We start from the raw sequence: 11010 nt of genomic DNA, 5'->3' as shown, positions 1-11010 counted from the left end.
CGGCAGCGCGCCCCTGTTCCGACCGGGTCGGGGGAACAGGGAAGGGGCGAGGGAGGAGGTGGGCTGGGCCGGGGGGCGCGGGGGTGCGGCCCAGTTTGGGCCGGGGGGTTCGGTGCAGATGGGCCACGGGTCCAGTGGGGGGGGAAGGCCTGCTCCCCTTTTTTTTTTCTCTGACTGTTTCTGTTTTTCTGTTTTCTTTTTATTTGTTTATTTCCTTTTCTGTTTTATTTCATTTAAATTATTTAGGCATTTTATAAATAGGAGTTTTCTCCACCATAATTACCAGTGTATTATTTAGCACCCACTGAACATTTTTGTTTGAATTTTTGAAAACTTTTATTTTCCACTTTGATTATATTTGAAGTTTGAACTAGGAGTTTGAAAAGGAAGGTGATCCAAATGTGATCAAGCCCTGTTTAGCAACATGATTAGCTTAATCACAGGGAGTTACGGTAGCATGATTCCCAGGGTGTTACACCCTTCGTGCTTTCCCAATCTCGGAACCGCCATCCCCTTCTTCCTCCTTCTCAAGCTCTTGTCTTCACTTGCCGCCGCCGTGCCTTCGCCATCCTCCATTCCTCACCTCCCACAGCGGCCATGGCACCGAAGACCAACAGAGGCAAGGGAGTGGCCAAGGACGCTCGGGAGAAGGAGCCGCCGGAGAGCGGGTTGGCGGTGCGGCGGACGCAGCATGCCTACTTCTCATCAACGGTCGACGTGGTCGAACTCCGGGACTACTTCAAGCACCTGTGGGGGTGCAATACGGGAAGCGAGACGACGGGGCATCTGGCCACGCGCGTCATCCCCGCCGCCTTCGCCGAAGCCGGCCCGAATCGGTACCCATTCTTCGTCGACTACTTTTCTTGCGGCATCTGCCCCCCCTTCTTTGATTTCTTCAACGACATCATGCACACCTACGGCTTCCACCTTCTGGATTTTACCCCAAATGTCGTGGCGTACATGGCTCTTTTTGCGCACCTCTGTGTGGGCTTCGTCGGGGTGCATCCCAACACGGTGATCTTCTGCCACTATTTCTTCCCTCGCATCCAAAAGGGGGGCGCCATTTCCGGTTGCATCGCCTGGATCCCTAGGACCCAGGAGAAAGAGACATATCCGGACGGCGCCCAGAAGGAGAGGTGGGAGGAGTGGCGGGGCCGGTGGTGCTGGATTGAGGAGAAAGATCCGCCGAACTTTTGCCGTGTCCGTCATGCGCCGTCGGTCCGCGGAAACGACTGGAGCAACGTCGATGTCAACAACAAGAAGCTCACGGTTGCCACCACCAAGATTCTTCGTCTCACCGAGGCCGGGCTCACCCCTGAGATGATCGGGGCGGATTTCATCCGCCGCCGAATCGCTCCGTTGCACAACAAGGGGAGGCCGGCCTGGCTCTTCATGAACGCCGCCGACATCATGAGGCTCTGCCCCAGCCTGGACCACAACCTCACGGTGATGGGGCATGCCCACTTTTGTCAGCGGCTCTTCCAGCTCGACGTGAACCGCGACGGCGAGGTCGAGCGGTCCGGCAAGGCCGCGAAGGCCGGCAAGGTCGCCAAGGGGCCCTTGTTTAAGTTGCCGGCGGGGGCGGTCCCGCTGAGCAACAATTCGCGTCGAAGCGACATCATCGCCATGATGCCGGAGTTCAACGCGCACGGTGTCGTCCCAAATTGGGCCGAGCCGCCGGAGGATCAGGTGCAGGAGTTTTTTGACACCTTGGAGGAGAAGTACGTCCGCGATGAGCTGCGACTCGTCCAAGACACCACCCAGGTGGAGATGGACTACATCGCCGCCAGGGCGGTGGAGGAGGAGCTCGCCAAGGAGGCCGGCAGCGCCGGCGGCGTGGAGGATAAGGCCCCGACGGTCGCGGAGGAGAAGGAGCTTGCCTAGTGGGCGGAGTCCGCTGGGGAAGCCAGCAGCGCCGGCACTGGGGCCCCTCTCGTCAAAGATGTGGTCGAGGAGTCGTCGGAGGAGGGGGCTGAGGCTGTCGACCCTCCGGTCACGGGGAGAGGGCGAGTCTTGCAGCGGGCCACCTCTGACGAGCCGGTCCGGCCCGGCAGGGCCGTGTAACCGCGGCAAGCCCAGGAGGGGTCCACGCGCCAGACAAGGGCCACGGCGGCGAAGAAGTTGGTGAAGGCCGCGGTGGCGAAGAAGAAAGCATCTGCCTCTTCTTCGTCCAAGCGTCCTCGGACTCCATCGGCTTCCCCTCCTCCGGCGGATGTCGACGCGGAGGTCTTCTTCGACTTCGGGTCCCTCAGCCCAAGGAGGAAGAGGAAGGCGGCAAAAGAGGAGGTGGAGGATGAGTAAGCGTCTTGCTCCTTTTTGTCATTTCCGTCTCCTCAATCTATGCCGCTTGTCTTGATTTGTTCTTCTTCTTTGCAGGGATGCAGAGACACTGGCCCAGAGGGTGAAGAGGGCCAGGGCTTCGGCGAGCGGCCAGCCCCCGGCAGGTACTTCCGGTACACCGCTGGTGGTGTTGAGCAGCCCGGACAGCAGCCCCCGGCACAGCCCCCAGCGTAAGTTCATCACTCACCCCTCGTCGACGTGCGTTGGGGGTACGATCCCTTGGTGCTAATCTTGCCGTGATTGCAGGAGGAGAATAGCAGCAGGAGGGGCCACAGAGGGCTACCCCCAACACGCCGCCCCCATCGACCACGTCGCCTCGAGGGGTGTCCCCGGCAAGGGCGCCAAGCACGAAGCCCATGCACACGGAGGAGGAGGAGGCGAACCCAGGCGCTGGTGGCTTCGCCTCGGCGCCAAATGTTGGCGGGGAGGGGACCTCTGCTTCCCAGCCCGGCACTGGCAAGTCACTCGCCTTCCGTCCCCGTTCTTTTTTCTGTTTTTTCTGAATCTTGGTCTTGGCTGCGTCTCATCCCTTTCTCAGTATCCAGATCCTCCCTCGGCGGATCCGGAGGATATAGACACCGTCATCGAGGATGTCGCCAAGGATGCCGCGGCGGAGGCCGAGAAGATCGCCACCGAGGAGGCCGCCAAGGGTGCCGCTGAGGACGCCGCCAAGGGGCCTACCGGGGAGCCCGGCAAGGCCGCTGCCGAGGAGGAGGTGGTTGACGACCAACCTTCCTCCTCTGCTGCCTCTGGCTCAGGCAGGTACCTGAGGGTGAGCGATGACCTGTTCGTCCACCTCCCAGGGACGGCGAGCACCGGGCGCCTGTCGAGGGGGAGGTATTCGATGACGAGGCGCTCGCCGCCGCCGGGCTTGAGGTTGTTGATGAGCCGAGCGCCGGTGGCGATGGTTCCCAGGAAGAGTGGCTCCTCCAGGACATGGGCGCCAACTTCCAGAAGCTCCGAGCGCTTCACCGTGCTCGCCTGGACAAGGCCAAGTCCAGGATGGCAGTGGTGGACAAGGCGGAGGCGGACCTCGAGAAGCGCATCGCCGAGGCGCAGGCTTGGTTCTGCCAGGCCCACAAGGACCTGAAGGTCGCCCAGGACACGCTGGCTGAGCGCGACCTGGCGCTCGTCATGAAGCAGGCCGACATCGAGAAGGCCTAGGAACTAGCGAAGCAGAAGGCCGCTCAGGCCGAGGCTGCTCGGCACCAGCAGCAGGCTGCGCTGAACTCCCATGAGGAGGACCTTGTCGCGCGCGACGAGAGGCTCGCCACAACGCCTTAGTCCAGGACTCCCTCATCTAAGAGCTGGAACAGAGGCACAGGGAGGCACTCAATGCCCAGGCTCTGGTTCACGCCAGCAAGGTGAAGGAGCTAGAGGTGGAGCGGGGCGGGCTGAAGGACCAGATGAGGGAGTCCTGGACTAAGGGGTACTGAGGGAGTCCTGGACTAAGGGGTCCTCGGACGTCCGGCCTGTTAGCCATGGGCCGGACTGGTGGGCTGTGAAGACATGAAGACCGAAGACTGCACCCGTGTCTGGATGGGACTCTCCTTGGCGTGGAAGGCAAGCTTGGCGACCGGATATCTAGATTCCTTTCTTTGTAACCGACCTTGTGTAACCCTAGGTCCTCCCGGTGTCTATATAAACCGGAGGACTTAGTCCGGAAAGGTAGATATTGATTACCTTAGTCATACAGGCTAGACTTTTAGGGTTTAGCCATTACGATCTCGTGGTATATCAACTCTTGTAATACTCATATTCATCAAGATTAATCAAGCAGGAAGTAGGGTATTACCTCCATAGAGAGGGCCCAAACCTGGGTAAACATTGTGTCCCTCGTCTCCTGTTACCATCGACCTTAGGTGCACAGTTCGAGACGCCCCTTATTCCCTTGTACATGTTGTAAAAAGTTGCCAGAGGATTGGACTTATGGATTATTACGCCCTCTGTGGAAATATATGCTGCTCGTTCCTACGCATCACGCATAGAGAAGGATATTCCATGTACAATCCTCCTAGATGGGTGAGCCCCCAACTTTTTGCTCCACTCATTCCTCTCCCTGAGCTTTATTAACCCGTCCATTTATAACAGCACTGGCGAAAGACTTCCGAGGGGCTTTACAGCCCCGCCCCGCAGCCCGAGGGCCACAATCGGGACCTTGACCCCGGATTCGAAGAGGATCCGGATATATTTGTGGTGCTGGAGAATGGCGTGTTTTACCAGGCGAGCTACGACGGCACCGAAGTGGCCATCATCGCCGATTACCCTGGTCTTCTCCCCGCTTCACACGTAAGTAGTCAGGAGACATCTTCCCCGAAAGGATTCCCTCGTTTCGCCTCACCCACCACACTGTCTCGTGCTTCGAAGGGGAGGCTTGGACATACCGTGCTACCCCAGGAGCGACTCCAAAGAGAGCGGCTCCCGCACTGGGCAAGCCTTCGAGGAGGAAGGCAGGCGAAGACACGGTCGGGCCCTCGTTAAAGAGGTATGGGTTTGCAAATATGTTTTTTAATATTCGCATCCAACTGTGACTTTATGTTCATCCCGTATCAGGAAAAGAGTCTGCCGGACTGTGTCCGGGGGTCCGGGCAGTAATACTCCCAGCATCCAGGATCCAGCCCCAGCCGAGGGGGTGGGGGCCGATATGGGAGTGACGCCGGACTGTCCTTCGGCCGAGGGCTCGGAAAATATGTCCGTCACCAACTCGGAAGTGGAGAGCGCCATGAATCATCAGCGTTGGAGGGCCATTTTACGAGACCCCCACTGTTCAAAAGAGGCGTTTGATGCTTTCAGCTCGGCTGACGCATACATCCGAGCTGCTCGAGATGGGCTTAGCAGAGCCACAAAGCAGCATTTAACGGATGTGCGGGTAAGATTTATTTTTGTCCGAAAAGGATAAGCACGTGCTAGTAGCCCCCGAGACTGAAAGCAGTTGGCACAAGTGATTTAAGGATCGATGTATAACCAGGTTCTGACGGAGAGGAACAACCTGCTAGCTCAAGAGCTGGAGCAGTGTCGGACATAGCTAAATGCTTCTACCGCCGAACTGAAAGAGTCCAAGAAGGCATCTTCTGGTAAGGTTCCCCTCCATCGAGGAATAACAATTATACAGTAGCTGTGCTAATACTGTTGCTTATCTCATAATAGGATCATAAGGTCAACTGGAAGAGAAGTTGAAAACCGCTCAAGCGGGAGAGAAAGAGGCAAAAAGACTACACGCCGCAGGCGAGCGTATCCTAGCTCGAGTCAGAGAGGAGAAAAACAAACTCCAAGATTCAAACACCAAACTGGGCGAAGAACTGAAAGATGTACGAGCCCAGCTAGCCGACTCCGTGAAGGAGAACAAAAGGCTGCGAGGCGGCATATTCAGTACGTGGCCAAATTGACCTTATAAGGGTTTGGAGGTAAGAGTAGCTGATATAGCTATGATTGCAGGTATGTTGACGGGCCGTCCCGAAGAGGAGGTGTCCGGATCATCAAGTGATCTCCTGCAAGGGCTGTCGCAGTTGCATGAGCAAGCTCGGCAGGCAATGTGGAGTGTAGCCAAGGCCTTGTGGCCATCCAACTCCCCTCCAGGGAGTATGGAGAAGCTTGTAGAGCTGTTCAAGGGAGCGCGGCGGTGTATCCGACTATGGAAGATATCGGCTTGCCGAGAGGGTGCGCGAGAGGCCTGGGCCATGGTAAAAACACGATATACCAAGCTGGATCCGAATCACATGGCCCGGGTCGGACCGCTAGGATCAAATGGGGAAGAAATTCCCGTTAGTTTAGTATATAACCAAGTAGAAGTAGCCGCCAAGTATTCCCAGCAGGATTGTAAGTTAGATAGCCTGCTGGACGGCATAGAGGAGGAAGTTTTTGAGTCCAAGTGACTATGTACTTTCCTTTGCATATGTAGCTCTAGCTGAAAACGATTGTCATGGCGGACCTTTTCGCTTCAACCTCTCGACCCAAAGGTGTGGAGTGTTTTCGAATACCAGAACAGCCGAGTAGACCGGGTATGCATGGAAACCAGGTGTAGGGGTCATAGTTGCTTGAACAGACAATTATCCGGCTAGTTATGTTATGTTACATTAAGAGTGTGAGAAACATCTTCCAGAGAGAATAGTTCCGTTAAGGGTTCCTTTCCCTGGGTGTGCATGCATCGATGTGCATGTCCGAATTGCGATGAAGAAATCACAATGTGTATAGCTTCTGGGGGTTCACGATGGGACGAATGCAAAAACATCTTTAGTTCACCGACAGAATATTCCCTTAAGAACGCTAGCTTTCGGCTTCACCCAGTCTGAGGTACACATCCGGATGACCCGGCAGTAACAATCGCAGAGGTGCTCCCTTTATGCCCCAGCCGAACTAACGGGAACGTAGGGCAAAAGCACAGGAGCCAGGCAACCCAGCTTGGCCAAAACTTAAGTCATATCGATGCATATAATGGCGAAGAAAAGGTACATATGGGAAAAATTGCATATGTGAGGAGCTTGATGCTCGGAAAATAACAATAACAAGCTTCTATCCAAGAAGCCCCCAGGTATAATAGACGTACATACTTCAAGACGTATGCGCCGGGGGTGTACGGTCTAACCGCACGAAAGCTTTTAAAGCTAAAAATAAAAAAGAAAAGAGAGAGAAAAGATAATGGAAAAATAGGGGGAAGGAGACGAACAAAGATTTCCGCGCTAGGCATAGAATCTTCGAAGTCTGGCCGTGTTCCAGGGGTTCGGCTCTAATCGATTGTCTGACGCATCACGCAGGCGGTATGCCCCTCCGGTGAGAACTTCGTCGATGATGAAGGGACCCTCCCACTTGGGCTTGAGTTTGTCCTTTTTCTTCTCCGGCAGGCGCAGAACGAGTTTGCCGATTTTGTAAGTTTTGGCCCGCACCTCTCTGCTTTGATACCTGCGAGCCTGCTGTTGATAAAATGTGGAATAGGCTTTTGCGACATCGCGCTCCTCCTCCAGGGCATCTAAGCTGTCCTGCCGATTGAGCTCGGCCTCTCTCTCTCTTCGTACATGCGCACTCGAGGTGAGTCATGAATAATGTCGCAGGGTAGTACTGCCTCTGTGTCGTACACCATGAAGAAAGGTGTGAATCCGGTAGTGTGATTGGGCGTGGTCCGCAGCCCCCAGAGTACGGAGTCGAGCTCCTCAACCCAGTGCTTGTCTGGCTCTTTCAAAGACCGCACTAGTCTAGGCTTAATGCCGCTCATAATAAGACCATTGGCTCTTTCGACTTGACCGTTTGTTTGTGGATGATATACAGAGGCGTAATCGAGCTTGATGCCCAGATTAGCGCACCAGGTTTTCACTTCGTCGGCTGTGAAATTGGAGCCGTTATCAGTGATGATGCTGTGCGGAACACCGTAACGGTGTACAACACTGGATATAAAGTCTATTACTGGCCCAGACTCGGCCATTTTAACTGGTTTAGCCTCTATCCACTTGGTGAATTTGTCCACCATGACTAGCAAATATTTTTTCTTATGGCTTCCTCCTTTAAGGGTTCCAACCATATCCAGTCCCCAGACCGCAAAAGGCCAAGTGATGAGGATTGTTTGTAGGGCGGTGGGGGCATATGTCTTTGGTTGGCGAAGAGTTGGCATCCAACGCAACGTTGGACAAGGTCCTGTGCATCCGCTCGGGCCGTCGGCCAATAGAATCATGTACAGAAGGCCTTGCTAACAAGGGCCCGAGCTGCGGCGTGGTGCCCGCCGAGACCGGCATGAATCTCAGCCAGTAGCTGCCGCCCCTCCTCCTCGGAGATACATCTTTGAAGGACTCCGATAGCGCTTTTCTTATAGAGCTCTCCGTAGTGAACTTTGTAGGCCTTCGAACGCCGGACAATGCGGCGGGCCTCATTCTTCCACATTGGTGCTTTCCGAGGAAGAGGAAAGCCTCGGCAACGAGGATTTCATCATGCCCGAGGAACCTCTCGAGCAGGAGCGCTTCAAACGCCGGCTAATAGCAACTGCAAGAAGCCTGAAAACGAAGCAGCTGCAGCTTCAAGCGGACCAAGATTTGCTCAATGATAGATGGACCGAAGTCCTGGCCGCCGAAGAATACGGCCTTAGTGGCCCAGCCAAAAGCTACCCGAAGCATAGATTGCTACCCTAGTTCGATGACGAGGCACGGGAGCCCATACCATCATCGGACAATGTGGCAGGCCGACCACAGCTTGGTCCGGCTAAAGTGGCAACTCAAGCCGATTACCAGTCCGCCCCGCCTCGCCGTAAAGGCAAGAATAAACAGCTCGGGGTTGTACATACGACCTTCGACAGGACTGGGGCAGTAGAGCAGGACACACATGATCGATCTACGGATCGCGAGGACGTGCCTCGACACGCGACGACGGCTACCTATTCGGACGTGACAAACCTAGCCATGCCCGGGCCAGCAACCGCAAATGGACTCCATCGGAGGTACGTCGCAGTGTGGCCCAACATAGAGGCGCCGAACACCCTCTTTGCTTCACAGACGAAGTAATGGAGCATGAATTCCCAGACGGGTTCAAACCCATAAATATCGAATCATACGACGGAACAATGGATCCCGCGGTATGGATCGAGGACTTCCTCCTCCATATCCACATGGCCCGCGGAGATGACCTTCATGCCATCAAATACCTACCATTAAAACTCAAAGGACCAGCTCGGTACTGGTTAAACAGTCTGCCGGAAAATTCTATTGGCAGCTGGGAAGATTTGGAAGACGCCTTCCGCGACAACTTCCAAGGAACATATGTCCGGCCACCGGATCCCGATGACTTAAGTCACATTGTCCAGCAGCCCGGAGAGTCAGCCAGGAAGCTCTGGACTATGTTCTTAGTTAAAAAAGAACCAAATCGTCGACTGTCCGGACGCGGAAGCCCTCAGGGCCTTCAAACACAGCATCTGAGATGAATGGCTTGCATGCCGCCTCGGTCAAGAAGGACCTAAATCCATGACAGCCCTTACCGCTCTAATGACCCGCTTTTGCGCGGGAGAAGACAGCTGGCTCGCTCGTAGAAGCAACAACACCAGTGACTCGGGCACTTACGAAATCCGGGACAGCAATGGCAAGCCACGATGAAGCAAACACAACAGTCGCAATGATAATGAAAGATCACGCGACACAACGGTCAACGCCGGATTTAGCAATTCCAAACCCGGTCAACAGAAAAAGCCACTCAAGGCAAACCAAGATGGACCATCCAACCTAGACAGGATATTGGACCGACCCTGCCAGATTCACGGCCACCCCGATAAACCAGCTAATCATACCAATAGAAACTGTTGGGTCTTCAAGCAGGCCAGCAAGCTCAACGCCGAACACAAGGGGAGGAGGCCGCCAGGCGATAGGGATGACGGAGAGGTTCACCAACCAAACACCGGGGGTCTGAAGCAATTTACCCCCGAGGATCGATCAACCCTGGAGCGGAAGTAGCAGTTCGGCTTCTGCCGCCCACCTTATATACACGCAAAATTTGTACCGCGCATACACCACTACGCACTTAAGATACCATGGGCATTGGCGGAAGCATAATACAAACGAGCCTGCAAGCATTCTAGTAACATTCTTTATCTACTTTCTTTTTTACTTCTTTCTTCATTATCTCTTAAAAACAGGTGACGCAAAGGACAAGCATCTAAACTGACTCTATCGGAGTTCGGATCCGTACACTCACCTAAGGGGCTACTTCCGTCAAGGATTCCCTCTCGCCGAGGACAGGCGGCGCAGACGTGTGACAGGAGGTCCAAAATAACTTTTTGTAGACCGCACTCTTTATTTCGAGCCTGTAATATGCCTTTTTCCTCTGCCTTCGACCTCGGGCATGTCAAATAGCCGGGGTTGTGGTCTTAATATATATAAAGTAATCATTGGCATATCGCTCAGGTCCCAGTAAATATGATCCGCATTAATCTTTTCTTTCTTTTTCACAAATGAATTTGGCCCCTATAGCTGTTTTACAGCCATACCTCGGCACAACCTGCCAGGGGCTTGGTATGGGAACAAATGAGTTGCCAACAAAGTCCGAACAACTTTATAAGCGTACTTCGGCGTCGCGGGTTTGGCATTATATGCATCAGCTCCGAATCATGTCTTGGGTCAATGGTTGGGTTGCCCGGCTCCTATGCTTGCTACCTTACATTCCGCTCTATCGGCTAGGGTAGTAAAGGGAGAACTACTGCGATTGTGCTTCCGGTTCATCTGGTCAAGCACCTCAGTAGAGAAAGCCAAAAACCGGCTGTCATGATGCTGCGAGAGTTGGTCAACCACTCGACGACTTATCGAAATCTGTCGCGATTCCCTTCGTGTCACACGAAGGACCTTTTTTTCCAGGTCATACATGTAACGCACCATACTGGAATAAGCCGTGCACATACCAGGGGCTATGTCGTAGCCCCCCCCTATAAAACTCCTATGGCTAAGTGAAAGTGTTAACGCCCTATAGTCTGATTGCCTGGTTCGCCGCATTATCACCTCCTTCATGGACCAAGAGGTTGGATCAAGAGTGATTAAATGCTTTTCCGAACACCGCCGTACTTCCTACGAGGGGGCTGAAGCCGACGACTGGAAAACTTTCAGATTATATTAAAACGGCCGCACATGAGGATCATAAGCTTTCGAGCAAAACATAAAAATACATTAACTATAAAATTATCTTTTACAATTCTCATACACGTCACTCGAATAT

Source organism: Triticum aestivum, chromosome 3D (assembly GCF_018294505.1).
Source record: "Triticum aestivum cultivar Chinese Spring chromosome 3D, IWGSC CS RefSeq v2.1, whole genome shotgun sequence".
Classification (NCBI taxonomy): Eukaryota; Viridiplantae; Streptophyta; class Magnoliopsida; order Poales; family Poaceae; genus Triticum; species Triticum aestivum.
The sequence above is the reverse complement of the archived record's forward strand: the minus strand, read 5'-3'. Positions refer to the sequence as shown.